At 48.5% G+C, this 19276-nt stretch overlaps 1 protein-coding gene and 1 long non-coding RNA gene across 2 annotated transcripts in view; one reads left to right on the top strand and one right to left on the bottom strand.

Moving 5' to 3' along the window:
* The window catches only part of LITAF (lipopolysaccharide induced TNF factor), a 91569-nt gene that overhangs the window by 10795 nt on the left and 61498 nt on the right, over window positions 1-19276 (top strand). The window lies entirely within an intron of this gene.
* LOC120620395 (uncharacterized) lies at window positions 10893-13390 on the bottom strand. Its single transcript, XR_005657841.1, has 3 exons — window positions 13057-13390; window positions 12840-12977; window positions 10893-11113 (listed from the first exon to the last, which is right to left on the bottom strand). It is a non-coding gene; the product is annotated as an uncharacterized LOC120620395 (long non-coding RNA).

Genomic DNA, 19276 nt, shown 5'->3' with positions numbered 1-19276 from the left:
ATTTCCTTCATTTTGGTAAATGTCGCCACCGGCTCCCTGGCTGCTAAGCTGGACACCCCAGAGCCATTCTCCACACTTTCCGGCCCCCCCTTCCGGGGGCCGGTCACTAAATGCCCCTCGAAGGGCCTTTTAGCAACTTTAACACCCGCCGTATCAGTAGTGGTTGTTTCGCCTTCTCTCTAAAGAAAAAAGAGGAAATTAAATTGTGGCAGGTTATCATGGATCCCGAGAAAGGTGTGCTGAGGTCCCTGGACATCATTCTTTAAAGATGTACTCCACATGATTGTCTGGAAGCCCTGGTGTCCCCGCCAGTCAGCCCCACCCCACAGCAGTCACAGGGATGTGGTGGCCCGCACAGCCCTCCCCTTCCATCGTAAGAAAAGTCAGAAGAGGGTGCAGAGTCGCTACCCCCCTTCCTTGAAGCAGTACGCTGTTTGGGGTAATGTTCTAAAAATGATTGGGGTGATGGATGCGTAACTCCACGAACACACTAAAAACCACAGAAATTATACGCTTTAAATGGGTGACTTGCATAGTATGTGAGTTATATCTCAATAAATCTGTTCTGTTTTGTTTTGTTTTTTAAACTGGGGTGTCCTCCTGTGGCCTTCCCCACAGGGTGGGGTCCAGATCTGCTCAGACACATGAAAGGTAAAAAAACATCTTGAGAAGACTCAAATGTTACCTAGCAGCAGTGACAGACCGCAGTTCTTTAGTACTGGTGACACACTGGGCCCTGTTCTAAGTGTTCACTCCTGTGACTCTGACAACAACCGTATTAGGCAGGCATTACTGTCCCCCATTTGGCAGCTGGGGAAACTGAGGCACAAGTAGGCATGTGACTTGCCAAGGTCACAAGCAAAGACATGTCAGAGACAGGGTTTGAACTAACCAGTCTAGCTCTAAAACTCTCACTCCCCCCGACCCCAGTATGCACAATAATAAAGAGGATGATTGTTTAATAATCAGGCATGACACCCCACAGTGGACCAATGGGCAGGTCCCAGCCATGTTCTCATCAGCACCAGTAAACCGCAGGCTGGCCCAGTTTCCAGACACACTGCTTTTGCTGCACTCGTGTGAAGTATATCTTTTGAGAAAGGTGTAACTTGCTCTAGATGAGCTTGTTTCATTTTACCCCACCCACTCCCCCTCCTCCCCTGGATTATTTTATTGTAAATCATATCATCATATCATTTTATCCATAAATATATTTTTCAGAATGTATCTCTAAGTGATAAGAACTCTTTTTTAAATAACCACATTTTCACTTAGTTACCATTTTCACACCTACAAGAAGTTAATGATTCTGTAATATCCTCTAAAATTCCATTTTCTCCCATTGTTTGCTAAATGTGTTTTTAGGGTATTTGGTTTAAATCAAACAACAAAGTTCATACGTTGCATTTGGCTGGTATATCTCTTAAGTCCACTTAAGCTATAATGATTTTCTCTTTTTTAATTCCCTTGCTTTTTAGCCATTGCAGAAAGTGTGAAATCCTTGCTTATAATCATTGATATACTGCCTCTTAAACAGCCTGCAGCAGATGCTGGAGTGGCAGTGGGTGGGGCCTGGGGGCTTAGCCGAACCTCTGGGCCTTGTGGAGAGCCTGGTTCCACCTTACTGGTTATCCAAAAAGAAATAAAATTAGGCCTAGGTAGAAAAGGGAGGCACGTTGAAGTTGGCAGCAGCTAAATACATTCCCTTGTCCATTTCATCATAAGTATGTCATTCCCACCTTCAGAGCATACGTGGAATCTGCCCGTTTCTCTCTTGCAGAAAGCCAATTGAGAAGGGTGAGGAAGGGAGCAGGGAGACTGGGGGAGGCTTCCACTGTCCAGGTGAGAGCTGACGGTGGCCTGGGCCAGGGTGCTAGCTTTGGTGAAGAGGGAACAGATTCCAGAATATTCTGGAGGTAGATTTGGTCAGGTGCAGTGGCTGCGTGGACACACAGGACAAGAGATGTCCAGGGTGCTTTCTCACTGGAAAGCAGCCTTCTTGTCTCAACCTCATATCTGCAGACCCCTCCCCGCAGCTCTCAGCTGCAGCTGGGGAGATGATGTACACACAAAATGGGGGGACTCACTCCTCAGCATGGGCCACCAGCGCCCCACGCTCAGCCTTCCAGAAAGGATGAGCCAACAAGAATGGGGGGGCAGGACAAGGGCACAAATGTCAGACTCGACTACTTCCCAGCGGCATGAACTCAGCTCAGTACCTCTCTGAGCCTCTGTTTCCCCATCTGGACAGTGGGAATGCCCATTCCCATGACTTCCCAGCGGCATGAACTCAGCTCAGTACCTCTCTGAGCCTCTGTTTCCCCATCTGGACAGTGGGAATGCCCATTCCCATGTGGCTGGGCATTGTGAGGAATTAAATGGTGATTCCTGCTCTTAAGTAATGGTCTTGAAGAGGAGAGCATAGGTGGCCTCAGGTAGGTCAGGAGGATGTGAGGAGTGGTCAGCAGGGAGGCTGGGCATGATGGGAGCTTGGTCTCTAGCTGATCAAGATATAGGGCCGAGCACATCCCAGTTGCTTCTTGATCCCCACTGGCACAGCCTCAGGGCCCTGGTTATAGGCACAGCTGAACTACAAAAGGGAGGAAGTGATGCGGGTGGGGGAGGGGCGGAGGAAGGGCGCTGTCCATGGTTCTAAACATGCTCCCAGACTGGCCGCTGCAGAGTCTCAGGCTGATTTCTTCATTTTCCTTTTCTACTTTGATGGTGAACATCCTGCATTAATGAGGAGGCAGCCTGGAAAGTGGCTAATGGCAAGGATTCAAATGCTCACTCGGCTAGCGATTTTGGGCCATTTTGTTCATTTCTTTAGGACTCAGTTTTCTCATCTATAAAATAAGCATAGTCACTCATAGAACCCTCCTAACAGGCTTGTTGTGAGGGTTAAATGAGGTTAAATAGTTTTCCTCAGGGTGAGTTAGTACCTGTGAAGTACTTAGAACCAAGCCCAGAGCCCCTTCACACTGCATCCCATATCTTTTTGACATGACCTTGGTAGTCTTTTTGACAGGTTCTTCGATTTCTGGATGACAACATGTCCTAGGTTCATCTTACGCATTTTCTACCTGGAATCAGCTGTTTCTCAGAGGAGCCCTGTTCCTTTTGGCCATAAATGGGAGTTAGGGACCACGATCTAGACACGAGGGATGCTCATTGTTCCTGAATTGTCACTGTGTCTAGGCTTAAGGCTGGAAAAACTAATCATTCTCATTCACATTTAAGATGACAGGTTTTCATTTAACTTCTTTGATTTTGTTTTTTGTCTCTTTTTTCTTACACAGAAAATCCTGGTTCCCAACAACATTAATACAATTTCTTATCATCTTTATTCTATATTACAAAGCTAATAGGTTCAACATAACAATTACTTCCTATAAAGTGACTGAGCGCAGTTGAAGATTTCATTGTGGTTCTATTTCTTTGTGGTTCTGTGGTCCTTAGAATAAAGCCTATTAGGGACGTACAATCAAAATGCTATTTCAAAGTCAATTCCAGTAATCCTTTTTAATGTAGTTGCCAAGTTGACATTCAGTCAGGTTTATTCATTTCTGTTTTATTTTAAGTAATTGCTTTTTTTTTTTTGGTCTGTGCTTTATAATTTTGTAAACCGTTTGCATTTACAAAATAAAAACTCTAAAACAAGATACACCCTGAGAAGCCTAGCTTCCACTCCTGTCCCCCTCACTCAATGCCTCCCTCGCCCATAGGCAACGATATTCAATAGTTTGTACTTTATCTTTTCGTTATTTCTTTTCGAAAATATGAGCAAATGTACACACCCCACACATGTTCAGAAGACAGCATGCTTTGCGTACACAACCTGCTCCTTGGATTTCGTTCTTGCACGTCATCACCTGTCCTGGGAACGTCCTCGCTCCCTTCCACAGCTGCGTAGCATTCTTCTGAGTGGCCATCCACAGATCATGCAGTCAATTCCCTCTTGGTGGATGTTTGGGTTGTTACCAGTCTTTGCTAATGCTAGTAACAAAAAACCTGTGCATACGTGATTTTGTATTTTGGAGGTGGGTTCCCACATGCCCTAATGGGATTTTTTAAAACTTTCTCTTAAGGCTTTATTAAGTTTTCAGGCTCACAGGAAAATTGAGAGGACCCCATGGGATTTTAAATCATGACTGTGATTGATACATGTTATACAGGAGTTCATGGTGCTATGGGGGTGCATAACCAGGGGCTCTGCCCTAGTCAGAGCAGTCGTTGAGGGCTTCCCAGAGGAGGTGGTGGTCCTGCTGAGATCTGAAGGAAAAGTGGGAGGTGAGTAGATGAAGAGACTAGGAAAAAGTGTTTCGGGCAGCAGCATATGTTAAGGCCCTGTGACAGGAGTGAACACAATATTAGTTGGGATATAGATTTGGCTGCCACTTCAGAGACCCAAAGTAACTGGTTTAAACAACAAAGAACTGTATTTTCCCATTTACATACTGGCCTGGTATAAGTGTTCTGGTTCTGGTCTAGCTGCTCCAGGGCATTAGAGACCCAGGCTTCTGGGTTGCTGCCTGGTTGCTTTGCCATTTCTAAGCAATTGCTCTTGTTTTTAAGGTCTGAATAGCTCATGACCAGGTCCTGCACTCTGGCTGGTGGGAACGAGAAAGGAGAAGGGAAGCTAGAGACAAGAAAGAGTCACCCTTTCCCTTAAGGACACAACTGGGAAGTCGCACACAACACTTTTGCTCACAACCGTTTTACCAGAATTTAATCACCTGGCCACACCGGGCTGCAAAGGAGGCTGGGAAATGTAGTCTTAACTCAGGATGGCCATCCTAGAGAGACATTGGAGGTTCTATTACTATGGAAGGAGGGAAGGGCAGAGATTGGGGAGCAGACAGCAGTGTCTGCCACTCTGAGGGTTCGGATACATCGGGTGGGGCAGAGGGAGGTGGTAAGGAGGCCTCCTCCCTCTCTGGCTTGTGCACGTGTGTGGGTGGAGGTGCCCATTCACTTGCTGAGCCAGGGAGCACCTAGGAGCTCTTTCTAACCTTGAACTGTATGGTTTAAGAAGTGAGCTGGGTTTCGTGCATGGTGGAGGGAGCAGGATTCTGGGTGTTGGGGAGGCAGAGGCTTAGGAATGGAGGAGCACACCTACATGCCTCACACCATGTGTATCTATGTGCCTGTTTCTCAGTCTGTCTGACTCTCACTCTTCCAGGGTGACATTGATTCTGGCTCCCACCTCCATGCCTTTGCTCAGGCTGTTCCCCTCTGCGAAGCACACTCCCCATCACTTCTCTGCCCACAGATATCTTGCCAATTCATCTCTCAAAGCTGCCGCCGAATGCTCCTCTGAGGTGGACTCCCTCTCACCCCTCAGTCGTTATTTCCTTCCACGCACCTCCACCTGGATGCCCGTGTGGGCTGGAAGGAGCATGGGCTCCAGAGCTGTTTGAATCCCAGCTCTGGCACTTGCCAGCCATGAGCAAGAGGACAAGTCACAACATCTCTCTGAGTCTCAGTCTCCCCACCTATAAAGTAGGATAATAATAGAACGAACTGTGTGGGTGTTTTGTGTTTTAAGACTAAATTAGCAGAAACAGGAATACATTTGGCAGAGGGTCTGATATAGTAAGTGCTCAATAGATGTCAGCTCTTGTTGCTGTTAAGAAAATCGGGCTCATAATTCCCATGGGCTGGCTAGTGTGAGGCCCCTTGAAGGCAATGCCTGCAAAAGAGCTCTGTCTGCAATGTCATTGGGGGGAGGGGTCGCTTACTAACAGCTGGGGGATCTTCTTGGTGACCTGCTCAGCTGCTGTCAGGAGGAGCCAGAGTTCAGAGCTGGGATTAAGTGGAGAGGCTGCCGGGAACCCCAGCCCCAGGAGGGGGTGCTGGGGCAGGATGGCTGCAGCTGGGCTGAAGTCCCAGGGGCTGCGGTGATGGATGGGAGCGACAGTCGGTGGAGGAAGGGACTGCTCCAGACAGCAGCTGGCCAGACACTGATGGATGGCACAGGGGAGCAGGGATTCAGGGAGGACTGGAGAAAGCCCAGATCCTGGAAAAACCTACCTGGAGCTCGGCTAGAGGAGCATCCTGGTGGCCCGTGTTAGGCACAGAGGGGGCATCGGAGCCCTTGTACACCGTGTGTCCTGAACACTCCCGCCTCACATCCCATCATTGGCCCTTGAGCTTTGACATCAAGCATTCAAGGTCCAGGCAATGGGACCTTGGCCTGGTAATACCCAAGGATTGATTCCATTCAGTCCTCACAACCACCTGGGAAATGTATTACCATTTTCCCAAGTTCTCACATGGAGCAGCTGAGACTTAGATGACATGAAAGGAGCCGAGACCTGTGTCGGAGCAAAGCCTTTACACTTCTCAGGAAGCCAGGAAGCCCTCCGAGTAGCACTCAGGCATCCTTCCTTGTGATCACCAGCTCTAACCTGCATATCCAAACTCCTTCCTTCCCTCATTTATTCATTCATCCATCCACCAAACACTGACTTCTCTGCTGGGTCCAGGCTAGGCCTTGGTGATACCTCGGTACTCAGATACAGTCCCAGTCCTCACAGAGCTTACAGTCCCCAAGGGCAGACAGATGAAAGGCAGCCTATTCCAACCCAGGACCTTGGGAGTGGGGAGGTGGTCAGGCATGGCTTCCTGGGGGAGGTGGAGCCTGGGCAGAGACCTGAAGGACAAGATGAAAGAGGGATCCACTCTGAGCAGGCAGGGAGTGGGAAGGAAAGAAGGCTTTTCAGCAGTGGGGATATTTGAGTTGCATCCTGAAAGATAAGTAGTGAGTGGACAGAGATACAGGCTAGGTCTCTACAGGCAGGGTCTTTCAGCAGCAAGAATAGCATACGCAAAGACCCCGATGCCAGAAGCACCATAGGGTGAAAGGGTGTAGAGGGTTACGGTGAATTTAGTATGCAGGAGCCCAGAATGGAAAAGGAAATGGTAAGCGATTGTATCAGAGACAAGACAAGGCCCAGGGTTCTGCAGGTTCGGGGTACCAAAGCTTCGGATGCGTGGTTCTGACGGCTGGAAGAATATGCGAGGAGCCGTGGGCAGATGCGACATTCAGCTTTATTCAGGCATAGCAGGATCCGGCAAGGCGCAGGCACAGATCCAGCTCCCCCTGGAGGCTGTTCTTATAACAGGGTGCATAATAGTGGCTGAAGGCCAGGTGCTATAATCAATCACAATCAATCACAGTGCTCATGCATTCAACAGGTTATATAGAACGCTATATCTAAGATTCATAGGATGCTGTAACTAAGGTCACCTGGGATGCTGTAGCTAAGGCCGTGGGAAAACCACTTGGCTTGCTGGGAGGGAGCCTGACTGCATCCATTTTGTTTGTCAGTTCCCTCACTCAACACCCAGATTAAAAAGGTTTATTTTTCCTCCTAGTTTTTTTGAGATATAATTGACATATAACATTGTATTTGTTTTAGGTGTACAATATAATGATTTAATATTGTATGTATTGTGAAATGATTACCACAATAAATTTAATTAACATACATAACCTCACGTAGTTACAATTTTTTTTCTTGTGCTAAAAACTTTTAAGATCTACTTCTTTAGCAACTTGCAAATATACAACACAGTATTGTAGCTATAATCACCATAGGGATGTATATTATGTCCCTGTGACTTATTTATCTTATAACTGGAAGTTTGTACTTTTGGTCACTTTCAACTAATTCACCACCACACCCTCCCCTTCTTCCTGCCTCTGGCAATCACCAGTCTGTTCTCTGCATCTATGAATTCAACTTTTTAATTTTTTTATTTTTAATTAATTTATTTTTTTGAATTCAGCTTTTTTAGATTCCACATATAAGTGAGATCATACAGGATTTGTCTTTGTCTGACTTATTCTGCTTAGTATTATACCCTCGGGCTCCATCTACATTGTTGAAATGGCAGGATTTTCTACTTTTTATGGCTGACTAATATTCCATTAAATGTATATAGCACATTTTCTTTATCCAGTCATCCATCGACAGACACTTAAGTATTTTCCATGTTTTGGCTATTGTGAACAATGCTGTAATGAACGTGGGGGTGCAGATATTTCTTTGAGATAGTAATTTTGTTTCCTTTGGATATATACCCAAAGGTGAGATTGCCAGGTCATATGGTAGTTCTATTTTTTATTTTTTGAGGAATCTCCATACTGTTTTCCAGAGAGGCTGCCCCAGTCTACAATCCCACCAACAGGGCACAAGGATTCCCTTTCCTACACATCTTCACCAACACTTGATATCTCTGTCTGTCTGTCTGTCTGTCTGTCTGTCTGTCTCTCTCTCTCTCAATAATAGCCATTCTAACAGATGTGAGGTAAAAGGTTTTAAATGATGTGAGGGGTGTGACTTTATCCTGAGTGTGACAGGGACCCACAGAGTGTTGCAAGCAGAGGAGTGACTCCTGAGGTCTGTGTTTTGGAAAGAGAACCCTGGTTATCCTTTGGCGATTGGATTTGGAGTGGAGACTGGGGACTATTTGAAGGACTGGTTAGTGATTCTAGAGAGAGGCTCAGGGCCCAGCCCAGCAGGGATGGTGGGTAGAAATTACAGTATTGAGAGTACAGAATGGACAAGGCTGGAGGGCCATAAATTTGGGGGCAAATGTTACCACAGAGAGACACAGATGTGCTTGTCACCTATTATTTAGCCAGTAGTTCTACGTCACTCGCTATGGGTTACGAATACAGCGCTGAGGAAAGGACACTCTGCCGCTGTCGACCAGGGCGGGGAGAGTGGAAGAGAAAAGGGTGCCAGAGCCCGTGTACTGAGCACTTCCCTACACGACGCCCCATCTTATCCTCACCACAGCCCTGCAAGGAAGGCGTCAACGTTACACCCATTATACTGGGTGTTAGGATTTGGGCCACGTTTAGGGAAGTGGGAGGGAGCCGTGAAGGGGCGGGGGAGGGCCCGGGCGGCGGGGGTCGGTGAGCAGTATGGGGTTTTCTGGGATTCCTGTAATGCGTCCGCTCTTGTCCTGGGTAGTTCACGAGTTCGTTTTCTTTGTGAGGATTTATTTGTTGAGCTGTTCGCATAAGATGTGTGCCTTTTTTTCCGTAAGGGTTTTCTGCCTCAGCCAAAAATATAATAAATATGTTATGCATTTTACAAATGACAAAGCATTTGGGTTAAGTTTTGAGGGGTTCAGTGGTATAGGTGGTAAAGCCGAGATCGGAACCCAGGAGTGCCCAGTCTAGAAACCCAGTTCTGGTCTCCCTTTTGGTGGCTTTCAACGGAGCAGCCCTTCCCAGAGTGGCCTGCAGGAGGAGGCAGAGAGCATGGGACGCACCACAGAGGCCAAGAGGCACCCGGCCAGAAGGGGGCGCTGCTGTCACAGGCCGCGGGCGCTGGGTGTCCGGGATTGCTGAGCCCAGGTGGGAGGCAGGACTGGGTAGCCTCCAGGGAGTCAGCTTTTACTCCCGTCTTACAGAGGAGGACCCCATGGCTTAGAGAGCAGGAAGTGCTCTCTCAAGTTGTCAATCAACATCTCAGGTTCCCTCTGTCTGGTGCTTCTGCCTGGGAACCTGAGCTACATTTCCCAGGTCTGAGGACACCACAGAGACCTTAGAGGGCCAGAGTGGAGTTCAGGACCCCCAGATCTCCCCATGGGAGTATCCCAGCTGGTTTCACCGATGCCCAACCCAGCCCACCCCTGCCGAAAGGCAGGGGACTGATGGAGATGAGCCTCAGGGAAGAGCCAAGAGTCCAAATGCAATGTCCCGGCTTCTCCCTGCGGGTGGGTACCCAGCTTGCCCAGTGTAAAGGATGGCGAGGGAGGGCTGACGCTAGGTGGCACACTTCAGGTGGGGGCTTCAGGCAGTCTGTCTCCTGACTTTTGATTTTCCAGTTAGAGGTTTCTGGAGCAGCAGTGGGAGCCCTCCGAAGTGCCGCTGGGTGGGATTTCTCCCCTTAGGTTAGTGGTGCCCCTTGGGTCCAGGGCAGAGGATTCAGGGTGGTATAGTTACCCCGCTTCCTGACCAGGATTCTTCCTGCTTGCCAGCAGGTAGCTTTAGCAAGCATGACTTAGTTGGGGCGGGAAAAGGTAGGTGGGAAACCAGTGGGTTCAAACCCTACAGCTGTCACTCACACAGCATGACCTGGGGCTTGTCACTCCCCTCTCTGTAAATTGGGGCGCCTGAGACCCATTTTGCCAGGAAGCCGCCTCTTGTGTGAAACAAAAATGCCCCCAGTAGGCATGGCACACAGAGGGTCTTTCTCTCCTCTGGCAGACCCCATCTGGCTATCTGGAGTCTATGGTGGTGACCGCCACAATTTAGGGCTTTGCTGATAATAATTTTTTTAATTGAGGGAGGGGTAAATCTTTCATGCAGAAGAATTCCAAATAATTCACCTTGATCAGCCAGGTGATCAAGGTCAGCACCAACGGCGATAGGTCATCTTCAGAGCACACACCCTGCTGTGATTGCGATGAAAATGGGCCTTCTCCCCAAACATACCAACTCAGTCTAATCATTGGAAAAACTCTGGAAAAATCCACCTTGAGGGACAGTCTACAAAATACATGACAAATGCTCCTCCAAACTGTCAAGGTCATCAAAGACAAGGAAAGCCTGATAAACTGTCACAGCCCAGAGGAGCCTAAGGAGACATGACAACTAAGTGTAATATGGTGTCCTGGATGGGATCCTGGAACAGAAAAAGAACATTAGGAAAAAACTAAGGAAACCCCAATAAAGCATGGACTTTAGTTAATAATGATGTGTCAGTATTGGTTCGTTAACTGTGACAAATGCATCCCATAAGATGTTAGTAACAGAGAAAGCTGAATATGAGTAGTATGTGAAACTGCACTATATTCGTAATTTCTCTCTAAATCTAAAACTATTCTAAAATTTAAAGTTTATTTAAGAATTTTCAGAGCGAACATGAGACTGCTAACTTTTTATTTCTACTAATGAAGACATTAAAAGCCTCACTAAGCCACCTCCCCTCCCCATTGTTTGATGAAGCATGCTCATAGAGGCAGAAAGGACTCTCTTTCGGAATGAAGGTCAGGAGTTGAAATGGAGTCCAGGTTAATGAAGAATTCAGACTCTTCATTTTTCTCGCCTCGCCAAGGACCCATGAGAAGTTTGGGCCTGACATTAGCCCTGGAGAATGTGCGCACAGCAAGAAATGGTTAAAGAAGACTGTAGCCACGAAGACACCAGACCCTCGACAAAAGCTGGAAGGTGATTCCATAGTGAAAGGTGCTAAGGGGACAGCGATGGGTGGTGGCAGGGGTGGCAGGGATGGCAGGCGGTGAGGCTTCAGGGCCAGTGGAGTGACCAATCATCCCGGTTTGCCTGAGGACAAGGGGCTTCCTGGGCACTGAACCTTCAGTTTTGAAACTGGGACAGCCCTGGGCAAGCCAGCCGGTTGGTCACCCTAACCAAGCAGGTGGGCCAGAGGACAGGAGCGAGCGCAGGCCTGCCCTAAGGGGTCCGCACCGGCCCTCAGCAGCTGTTCCCAACCTCTTTCCAGGGGACACGCAGGCCCTCTGTGGCCAGATCTTGTGATTTTTATTTTTATTTTTTTCAAGAGAAGCTAGAAATCTGTTTGTTTAAACACACACACACACACACACACACTCTCTCTCTCTCTCTCTCTCTCTCTCTCTCTCAGCTTTCTCATGTGGACAGCTAATTCAAACAACTGCGAAATACTTTTCAGGCCAAATGAGACACCGTGCATTCCATGTGGCCCCCCGGGCTGCCAGTTTGAGACCTTGAGGAGCAGCTCTGATTTGGATCTTTGAGCTGGTCTCTTGGCTCCTCAGGGCCTCAGTTTCCCCGACTGTGAAATCGGAACAATTTTGCCTCCTACAGGGCTGTGCTCTCTGTCTACAAGTCAAGTGCTCAGACTGGTACACAAGAAGTTCTCAGTCAGCAGGAGGTAACAAGAAAACACGAAGTGGCAACAATAGAAATGTCCATCAGCAAGTGAATGGACAAGCAATGCGGTCTATCCACGCAATGGAATATTATTTAGCCTTGAGGAGGAATGAAGTACTGATAATACATTCCAACACGGATGAATCTTGAAAACATCATGTTAAGTGAAAGAAGCTAGTCACTAAAGACCACATATTGTATGAGTCCATTTATATGAAATGTTCAGAATAGGCAAATTCATAGAGACAGAAATTAGTGGTTGCTAGGGGCTGGGGGAATTGGGGGAAAACTGGGGTGGGGCCATGATTGCTTCTGGGTGTGAGCTTTTTGAGAAGGGTAACGAAAATGTTTTTAAATTAATGATGGTGATGGTTGCACCATTCTTGTGACTAGATTAAAGCCCTTGAATTATGTACTGTAAGTGGGTGAATTCTATGGTATGTGAATTATATCTTAATAAAGTTGTTAAGAAACAAGCAGTGAGCACAGCCAGTCCGTCCAGCTCCATGTGCAGCCTTGAGTGGGGTGCTCCTGCCTCCCACGGGCTTCAGTTTCCCACTTGGAGAACACAGGTGTTGAATCAGATACATTATGAGGATGCATCCAGCACCTACAGCTTATGATTTTATTGTGACAGATAGTCACGTATCTACCAGAGCCACTTGCCCACCAAGAGCCAGGATAATATGAGCCAAAGGTGGCACATCAGCTCAGAAACCTGTAATTCTGCCCATATCTGACGCAGAAACTGGAAGGAGCCAAACTGACCCCAGTGGAAACACACAGATGTTTACACTTGACAATTGACATGTCAACAGATGTAATTTAAAAATTAGCCAGCATTTGTCATCTATTTACCAGAACTCCGTCAGTGAAGTTGCCTTCAGCTCTCAGGGGGCTGTTTGGGCCTGGAGTTGGGCGTCTGGCCCTGATGGTCACTTACCTGCTGTGTGGCCCAGGGCAAGTCTCTCTGAGCTTCAGGTTCTGCCTGCCTGAAAGGAAGGTGGTGACAGTGGAGGCAGGGATTCCAGCTGGTTCTGCTTCCTTCGCCTGTCTGGGCCTCCATTTCTGCATCTGTAATCTGACAGGGTTTATCCTGATCCGTGCTTCTCTCAACCCATTTTACCCCGCAGCAGAAATTTTTGGTTGTTGCAACTCACAGGGGCGGGGAGTGCTACTAGCATTTCGTGGGTAGAGACCAGGGACACTGCTAAATGTCCTACAGTGCACAGGACGGCTTCCACAGCAAAGAATTATCCAGCCCCAAATGTCAGTATGGCTGAGGCTGAGAAGCCTCAGACTGAGATAACTTCTCAGTTCCCCCATCTATAGAAGGTCTTTAAGTTTGGTCCACCTTGCCTTGGGCCAGGAAAGGCATCTGGAGCTAACAGTCTGTCCAGCCGCTGGGCTGCCTGAGAGTGGGCCTTGGCCTTGGAACACTTCCTCACCGGGAGATAGAGAGCCTGCGTAGTCCCTGCTGGCTTATTGCCCTGTGTGGGGCATGTCTTTCCCTGTTTCTGACTTAATGTATGCGCCTTTGTTCTACTGAAGTATGTACGTGCGTCATACGGCACCTGGCCAACCTACTGCTATCTCTGTCTCCCATGCGGAGGGGAAAGGGTCCTTCTTTCTGCGGCATGTGCAGGGCAATGGCCCGTGTTGGCTGACGGGAGGGACCCCCAGGCTGTGGGGGATGGTCGACCACTGCCGAAGCTGACTTGCCCTGTCCTTTCCCCTGGTGAGTGGAGCGTTGTTCCCTCCGGCGCTTGACCAAGTTGTATTTTTCTTGGCAACTGAGACCAAGATGTGGTGGACACAAGTGTTTGGACTGCTACTCTGGTGATAGGTAGATGTGACTTGCACACCACCTTGGTTTTCTCAGTCCCCTGCAGCAGTTTCCAGAAAGTTACTGTCTGATGATTCTTCAATTTCCAGAAGCGTGCAGCTCTGCAAAAGCTCTATGTGGCCTTTCTTCCCTGCAGAATGGGGATAACATGAGCCTCCCAGCACGGCTCTGCTGACTCTAAGTAGTAGTAATAATAGTAATATTCAACAACAGGTAACACCTGGTATTACTTTCCATGGGCCAGGCATTGTGCGAAGTGTTTGGTACATACTAACTCATCTAGTCTTTACAACGCTTCTGGAGCAGGTTTGATTATTTCTCCTGCTTTATAGATGAGGAAACTGAGAAGCTAAATTGTCCAGAGCATACTGTTACTAGGCTCTCCTTCCAAATCGGGGTGGCTTTTCAGCCCACAGTGATTTTCCATATGGCAGTTTCCTACCCTAAGACTAGTCCTTGCCACTCTGCTTCTTTGGGATACAGTGATTGATCCAGGGATGTGCACATGTGACCTAAGATGCGCCAGCCGGAAGCCTGCCCTGAGTTTTTTGCCAGTTGGAGCTGGCACAGGGGTGGGAAGGTGTGAGTCCAAGTTGGGCAAGATGGTTTAGCTGTGCAGAGCTGATACACAGAGAGAAACATGAGACATGGGAGAGAATTCTGGTGTTTTCTGAGACCTGGTTCTAGACCCTACCATCCAATCCCTAAATATGAGCCGGCAGGTTCCCTCTTATGCCTGCACTAGTTTGAGCTGCATTTCTGTCGCTTGCAGCTCGGAGTCCTCCCTGCCTGCACGACCCTGTTCGTGTGCACGTGTGTGTCCCCTCTGCACACTTGTATATATACCCTGCTTGTATGGATGTGTGCATACATGTGTGTCCATGTGAGCTTGAGTGCACAGGCCAATGACCCAGGTGGCCTATTCTTGTTCCCATATTGTGCCCTGGCCTTGAAATTGACCTTCCCCATCAGGACTGATGATCTCAGATGATTAGAACCTGGTGGGCCTAAGGCCACCGTGGCAGGCCTAGAATTCTTGACTAAATACCCTCTTGACCTGGGAAAACCCCCTTCCTGGAGTGCTGGGCAGCATCTTGGAGGTATGAGGCAGGAATCTGAGAGCTCCAGGACATCTGAGCTGACAGGCAGGGCCCTACAGCATCTCCCAACCCCTTTGGGATCAGCACCCAAATTGCATGATTCCATTTACATGAAATGTCCAGAATAGGTAAATGCATAGAGACAGAAAGTCAGACTAGTGTCTGCTTAAGGCTCAGGGGAGCGGGGATGAGGGATAGGGACATGATAGCTAAAGAGTTTCTTTCTGAGATGACGAAAATATTCTAAAATTGACTATGGCGATGGTTGCACAACTCTGTGGCTATTCTCAAAACCGCTGAGATGTCCACTTTAAGTGGGCGAATTGTATGGTGTGTGCATTGTATCTTGATAAAGCCATTTAAAAAAAAAAAAAAAAGGTTCCAAGGCTCTCAACTGGGCCAGGCCTTTTCGGGATATTTCTTTAAAAGTCACGCACTTGGCCTCCAGGAGGCTACGTTTGGCCCATTAGTAATCAAGGCATTTTATTTCAGCCCTGTGCTCTGCAGTCACACAAATTCCTTTATCTGCCTTGCTCACATCTGGTACCAACATTTCGTGTGTATATTGCCTGCTTTCTTTTCTTAGTGTAGTTGTGTGGGTCCCCCTGCTGTGTCCCCATCTGCCTCCTTTCAGGCTATCTGTTCGTGTGTCTATCCCTGAGCACCTGTCCCTTGTTCTAGCTCCGTTTACTCCCTAAAAAGGGCACCCATGATTGGGGGGGCGGGGGCTTCCGAACAGCCAAGGCAGGAGACTGTACATGTGACTAGAGGGTATTTAACTTGGCAACCAGTTCCACCAGTCCTGGGAGAGCTAAAGGCCTGGGCTGGAACCGCGGAGGAGACAGAGAGGCAGGTGGGAGGAACACCCCGGTTCCTCCATGGAGTCTGGAAAGGAGGTAGGGTCCATCAGCCGATGGAGAACAGAGCCTGCAGGGTAGGGAATGGCCCGAGGGCCCGGGTTGACCAGAGGGCTCCTCAGGGGCAGTGAGAGGTACACTTGACTGGAAGCTCTCCTACCCACCAGCCTGTGACAGGGGATAAGTCACCACCTCCTCTGTCCTAGCTCCTAAGTGGGGAAGGTGGCCAACTCCTAGCACCTCCCCAGCCACAACTTCCCTGGGGTGTCACTAGCAGATGTCCCTTGTGTTGCGTTCCTGCTCCAGGGCATGCAGACACAGGTCACTCTTGTTGGGGCTTGTCCGATAGAGGAGGGTGGTGGAGTGGAGGGCGAGAGGTGGAGACTGTGAGGCTGGGGGAAGGGCTGGCCGCAGCTCCGCGTCCTCGGCCTGGACATCGCTTCATCTGCCCCTTGCCCAGCTGTGCAGAAGCCCAGAGCCTTGCCACTGATCGAAGCTGACGAAGGAGGCAGCTGGGTGCAGAGGGAGGCACGTGGCTGCTGGAGATGCACTGGGTTCGAATCACACCTCTGCCAGCTCCTGACTGTAGATTCTGGGCAAGTGTTTTCCCCCAGCCAAGCCTCAGTTGCCTCGTCTGTAAAACAGGGCTAAAAACAGCATATAGCTCATAAGTTTGTTGTAAAAAAATTAAAGTCAGTGATGTGTTCTAAGCACCTGACACATAGTGGAGGGTAGTTTACGACTAGGTAATTCTGGCCGGCTATGTGACCCTGAGCAAAACACTCAACCTCTCAGAGCTCTGTTTCCACACCTAAGAACTGGTGAGAACTGACCATTTCACAGGGGTGTGGGTGAGGATTAACTGGAACCCAGTACAAAGTAGACACCACATGAGCCTAGCTATTCCTAGTTCTCTCCCCCACACAGGACATTGGTCCAGGCCGCCCACCACAAACCGGCTCCCTCCTCTCTCTGGGCTTGCTCTCTTCCTTCCTCCCTGGCAGCGCCTTGCCAGTGAACACACTTGAATACAGCCGAGCCGTGCAGGAAGGGGAGAACAGGGCAGGGACTGAGTTTGACACCCTTGGCCGTGACTCAGCAGTTAGGATGAGATTTCCCTTCCCAAGGAGTGTCCTTGTGACCTACCTGAGGGCTGTCATGACCCCCTCCCAGCATGAAGTACAGAAACCTTGAAGCTGGTTCTTCCTCTTAGTACAGTGTACAAGGGTGACGTAGCCGTGAGAAAGAACTATGATTTAGGGAACCTGCAGCTGCCTGCATGACCAGGGTTGGTGGCAAGTAAAAGAGGAAGCCTTCCAGAGATCTGTTGCATTGCATGCATCCCTTTGTACTTACAAAATTTTTCATGATAATAAGTTGCTCATCTGCTTGTCCACTGATTTATGCATTTGGTTTCCACAAACATTTGTCAAACACCTACCAGGTGCCGGGTATGGCACTAAGTCTGGGGGATCCAGCCAGAAGCACCAGATGAGGTTACCCTCACAGAGCAGACATTATATTGAGGGGACAATCAAAAAACAAGCATATCAAAATTGATAGAAAGTGGTGAATGTCACAATGGAAAAGAACCACGTGCTGGGACCCCGGGGTGGGGGCCATTAGCTTGGGCCCCTAAGGCAGCCCAAGGAGTTTGTGCCTCATTCTTGGCTCATGGCGGGTGGGGCGGGCATGACAGAACCTTTGGCTGGGGAGGGACGCAATCGGATCTGCTTGTAAAACCATCTCAGGCCTCTCAGACATTTGCCATTGGGCTTCCATTGTTTCGTCCCGTGTGCGACTCTGGAAGCAGATGGTAATTATGGTAGTTAAATAGCACTGGACACTAACTCTGGGCTGGGGGTCGTGGTAAGCCCTACGTATTAATACATATGCGTGTGTATGAGTGTTTTAACAAAAAACTCACTTTGACCTCATGATGACTCTATGAGATAGGCCTTTCATTATCCCCAGTTTACAGATAGGGAAACTGAGACATAAAGAAGTCAAGTGACTTGCCCCAGGTCTCAGTAGTGAGGGGAGGGGTTGGAAAGAAAGAGGCTGAGGCCAGAGACGCTTATGATCAGAGGAAGCGGTTGTCAGGCTTAGGGGTGGCTGGAGGAGACTCCTAGGTGTCTGGCCACGTGACTCTGACTCGTGGGTGGTAGTGGCCTCAGGGTGTGGGACATGTGGAGGAGGAGCAGTTCTCCCTGGTAGAGCAGCTGGTGAGTGGGTGGTGCCCTCCCTGGCAGGACTTTTTTTCTTAGGATGAGGCAGCATTCTTTTGGGTTTCCGGCCCTTCCTCAGGGAACAGGGTGGAGAGGTTGTCAAGAATATGGCCCTGAGCTCTGCAACTCTTGGCCAATGCTTAACCTGTTTGTGTTTCAGTTTTCTTATCGGTGAAATAGGGAATGTGATGATAGCTCCTGCCTGGAGGGTGTGTAGGGACAAAATGAGATAATGTTTATCTGGTTTTGGCACCTGGAAAGTGCTCAAAATATGTTAATAAGGAAGAAGGCCTAGAGAGGTGAGCAGTGAAGGGCTCTGTGAGGGAAATGCCTCCCAATGGGTTGCTGACAGCAGTGACAACTGGCCCAGCCTGGCCCTACCTCCCAGAGCTCAGGTATCCCCAGTGCCCAGGCTCCATCGGGGTAAATACTTAGGGCACAGGGCGCTGACTTAGCTCCATGCCAGGCTCTGGCAGGAGGAGAAAGGACTGTCACTTCACCCAGATCAGTCCCCAGGTCTCTTTATTCTGAGTCAAGGACCAGAAGGACCAAACTTTGTGCCTGCCCTGCCAGGGCCACCTCCCACACAGAAGGGTCAGGCGACTGTCACATGCTGCCTCCTGTTTTCATGATGACCATCTTTTCGTGGTAGGATCATTAGGGAAGGAAACCCTGATCAGAAACCACATGATTCCCAAACGGAAGGCAGGGGACCAGCTGGGACGCCCCGATTCCTGGGGGCCTGTCTGGCAAAGCCCATGGACTTCTTCTAAAATGTTTTCTTTTTTAGAATGTGCCTGGATTTTATTTCTGTTGATTTGGTACTGGATAGTTCTTCAAAAATATATATAAAGATTTTACTTTATTTCCAAATACCTTAAGCGCTAGTTCGACAGTGTGTCTCCCAGATGTACTGACCACAGGAAAAATGAAAAAAGCAGTACCCCAAAGATAAGTAGAGGACGGCAGTTCTGTATTTTCTGGCACACTCATATTCGACGGGCCACTGAAAGAATGAGCATAATTCTAGAAACACAAGAGAAATGCATGCATAATTCTAGAAGCACAGTGGGGACTTCTTTTAGACTGGTCTTACCCAGTAGAAATATAATATGAGCCACATGAATCATTTTAATTTTCTTATAGCTGCATTTGAAAAAAGTAAACAGCAGCAGGGGGAAATTAATTTCAACAATGTGTTTTACTTTGTCCACTTTATCTAAAATGTTAACATCTCAACATGTCAATATTTTAAAAAATTCTTGAGATATTTTCCATCTTTTTTTGGTACCAAGCTTTCAAAATCCGGTGTGTATTTCACGGCAAATCTCAGTTCCAACCTGCCATAT

The sequence above is a fragment of the Pteropus medius genome, unplaced genomic scaffold (assembly GCF_902729225.1).
Source record: "Pteropus medius unplaced genomic scaffold, Ma_sr-lr_union100, whole genome shotgun sequence".
In the NCBI taxonomy this organism is placed as follows: Eukaryota; Metazoa; Chordata; class Mammalia; order Chiroptera; family Pteropodidae; genus Pteropus; species Pteropus medius.
The sequence above is the reverse complement of the archived record's forward strand: the minus strand, read 5'-3'. Positions and strand labels throughout refer to the sequence as shown.